This window comes from Nanorana parkeri, unplaced genomic scaffold, assembly GCF_000935625.1.
Source record: "Nanorana parkeri isolate BGI_ZX_2015 unplaced genomic scaffold, ASM93562v1 scaffold3439, whole genome shotgun sequence".
NCBI lineage: Eukaryota > Metazoa > Chordata > Amphibia > Anura > Dicroglossidae > Nanorana > Nanorana parkeri.
In genome coordinates this window covers 28,470-32,130 of record NW_017309707.1, presented here as the reverse complement: position 1 = coordinate 32,130, position 3,661 = coordinate 28,470, and the positions used below count along the sequence as shown (strand labels likewise).

The window sequence follows — 3,661 nt, the reverse complement described above, 5'->3', positions numbered from 1 at the left end:
GGGGGAGGGGGCTCCCTCTAGTGGGGGGAGGGGGCTCCCTCTAGTGGCAGTGATGTGCTGGGTGGTATTGGAGATCAGCCGGTTGGGGGTTGTACATTGGATGGGGCTCTCGTATCTTCCATGGAAGGAATCCACTGAACCCGTCCTCTTCTTTCTTACAGGTGAGGCCGAGTCTGCATCTGATCCGTGTCGGCACCATGGCGGAGTCTCCCCTTAAAGGTAACTCAACGTTCTTCTCTGGATGACCATTTCTCCTCCTCCGGGATGGGAGGTCACTCGATTTACTACCACTGGGCCAAGTTTTTATGTCTTCCTCATTGTAGTCGCCACAAGCCAACACGTGACCAGAGCTCCCAACGAACCTCCCTCACCCAGGAAGGAGGTATTTGGGGTAATCGGGGGTAATGGGGGGAAATTGGAGGATGTTTCTTTAGCGGATGTCAGACGCAGATCTGAGGTCACAACCTTCATCTCTATTCCAGTGAGTTAGTAAATACAATGTAACTATAAATGGATACATTGTACTCGTCAGTGACACCCGCAGACTATCTACAAGTGTCATTGTGTGTCCGGGAGTTCCCAGTATGCGATGTCTGGAGAAGCGTAGGAGGTACGTCCTGTGACATTCGTAGGGCGTGTCTCCTTCACTAGAAGTCCTCAAGAGGTTAGGAACCAGCAGGGAGGAAACCTGCAAGACTGTAGACTGTACCGGTCTTGCTTGTGGCGTCGGGTCTAAGGCGTCTGTACGAGCTAAACCTGCCATGGAAAAATGGCTGACAGCCGGGAAACCCTCCAGATTCTGCATTGACGCGCTAGCTTGTGTCTATGAAGCTCAGGATGAGGAGCTGCGCAGAGGAGCGTTCAATGGCCAAGATTTGGTCTTCCAGTTGTATTCTTTCTCTTCAGCCATGGTGAATGTATCTACCAGAGAGATGCTGTATTGTCTTGCAGGCCGGGAGAGCTTTGGCTCCATCACCCTAGAAGATCACCTGATACGACCCAAAGATTTCGAGTTGCTGTCTCCTCTCTTCCATAGATCTTCAAAGCTTTCGTAAGTGTTCTAGCTTCTGTAGTCTGTTTACCTCCAAAGTACCATTTCTGAAACCCTTTCCTTGCTGGAAGGCCTTTATCATGTAGGACATTATGAACACGGTCACACCAATCCCCATTTCTTGTATGACTGGTGGCCAATGTGCTGCTTTATTCCAGAGCCAATGGTCTGCTAACATCCCGGCTGTAGTCACTTCTTACCAGAGGCCATGTAATGATATCACCACTGGTCCTCCCATAGCCCAGGCATAGCTGTGGTTTCTAATGTACATGTATGTTGGGAATCTTTATCCATGGGAGTCCTCGTAGTCTAGTAACTGGTATCGGAACATAAAGACCCTTGATGAGAATATTGTAGTAAAGGGCTGCTTGTTAGAACAAGTCAAGCAGTTTGTCTTCAACTTGTGTTTGGCTCTGAGAGGTCATTGCATTTTCTTTCTCCTCCAGCTTTGTACGGTGCGGCTTTGCTGAGGACACCGAGACTGGTGGGAAGGCCTCCTGGCTGTCCAACCCAGGCAGCAAAATCCAACAACTGGAGTAAGTTTGTGACCTCCTTTCATCATCTTCCCTTTCCAAGAGGAAGTCTGTTCCCTGTGCAGGGGATTGCTGGTGGAGTTGGGTGTGACGGACCCCAGTACCCCAGATGTGTGTCTGCCGCTGTATTCTTGTTTGGGAGATATTGCAACCCTCTGATGTTTAGCTCCCAGTTTCCCCAGTCACTAGTCGGGACTGAGTGTAGGGTGACACCAACCCCCCCCCCAGTCACTAGTCGGGACTGAGTGTAGGGTGACACCAACTCCCTGATTTATTGACAAACTGTGCAACCTTTTATACAGAAAGTGATCAGATTATAATCCCATCACATCCACCCCTCCCCTGACATTCTGACTGCCCAACCCAGCAGCGGTCCAGCTGCTAAAGAGCCCCAGACAGCCATAGCAGGATTGTAGCCAGCCACAGGAGAATGTCATTGTCCTGAGCTCCTTGGAGTACAAAGGGGGCTAACGAGGGGAGGGGGGGGGGTGCTGACTGTCTTTTGATGAACAGGGTACCCAGTATTGGTGTAGTAACCCAACACCAATACACATATAACCCATAAACTGATGACCATGTTGTCACATAGCTCCTCCTCTCAAGTGGACTCTACGGGTCCACTTGGTGATGTCCATGATGTTAGTCACCCTTCCAGTTCCATTTGCTGAGATAATCCATTGGCCTTAGCATTGTGTTTCCAGAGCCGGTATTGGATTGTCAAATTGGAAGTCTGTAGGGCCAGGCTCCACCGCAACAGCCGTCCATTGTCCCTGGATACCCGGTTCAACCAAACAAGGGGGTTATAATCTGTGAGGATGGTAAATGATTGCCCACACAGGTAGAGTTGTAGCTTCCGGAGGGCCCATACCAGGGCTAAACATTCTTTCTCCACGGCCGCGTAAGCTACTTCCCTGGGTAAGAGTTTGCGGCTGAATATATGCAACCGGCTGGTCATACCCATCAGGCAACCCTTACCTCCTTTCATCTTCCCTTTCAAAGAGGAAGTCTGTTCCCTGTGCTGTAGAAAGGCATCATGGCACACTCACAAACCAGCATGTAAAACAACTTGTCTCACCACTAAGGACAATGACAGAGGTTTGGATACACGTCTTCTGCAAAGGATGTGTAAGCCGCACTGCCGCGCCAAGGCACCTCTTATAGTGCGGTCCTAACTCTGACCTATGAGAGTCTCCATCTTGGAGCACATGGGGGCAGAAGATATCAAATTGGGTGCAGGCCTGTCAGGAGGACGCCCCACCTCCTTAAAGGTACAGAGACACACAAGGGATCCCGCACATCCCATTGGCAGCTGAGAAACCCCATGCGTCGCTGCACCAAATCGGTAACTGTACCACTGTTCAAAGCCCATTTCGTGTGCACCTTACTGTATAACTGGTAACAAATTGTTGAGTGCGTTTGTCGTTTGTTTTGCTGTTCCCTGTGCTGGGGATTGCTGGTGGAGCTGGGACTATAGGTGCCACCGGGTCCTGGTGGTCTTGTGCCCTCAACAAAGGGGAGGAGTCAGTAGACGTTGGGCTCTTCTACTGTTAAATGCTATAACTTTTATTCTTCTGCTCTTCTTGCAGGTTTCATGTCTGTGTGGTCGCCCCGTCCTTCTTCGAGGATCTCCGTTCTCTGATTTCTTCCAGCCAATCCCTCACCAAACTTGTCGTCGGCCATCACAAACTGGAGGACGCCACTTTTAAGATCCTGTGCGATAGTCTGCGCCAGCCGGGCTGTACCCTTCGGGATCTGGAGTAAGTATTTTCCTGGATTCTATTAGACTTGTGACCGGAGGGATGCAGAAAGATCACAAATAATGGAGGACATTTTTCTTCCCCTCTTATCAGTTCCTGAAGGTCCATCCTCTGCTGAATGATAGCCGTCACATGTCAGGACACCTTCCTGATAGATGTGCTGTGCTCTGTAGATTACGTGCAGTATGGCCAAACTCATCTAGAGGTCTACCTGTCCATACACCCAAGATTGGCCGGCCCTCCCTCCCTCCCTCCCTTGGCCGGCCCTCCCTCCCTCCCTTGGCCGGCCCTCCCTCCCTCCCTTGGCCGGCCCTCCCTCC

The 3,661-nt window shown here is 50.8% G+C and overlaps 1 long non-coding RNA gene across 1 annotated transcript; it reads left to right on the top strand.

Annotated features, from left to right (window-relative positions):
- The first annotated feature begins 1,019 nt into the window (after positions 1-1,019).
- Positions 1,020-3,253, top strand: LOC108803142. The gene is made up of 3 exons (XR_001942263.1): positions 1,020-1,051; positions 1,498-1,587; positions 3,171-3,253. It is a non-coding gene; the product is annotated as an uncharacterized LOC108803142 (long non-coding RNA).
- Positions 3,254-3,661: the final 408 nt, after the last annotated feature.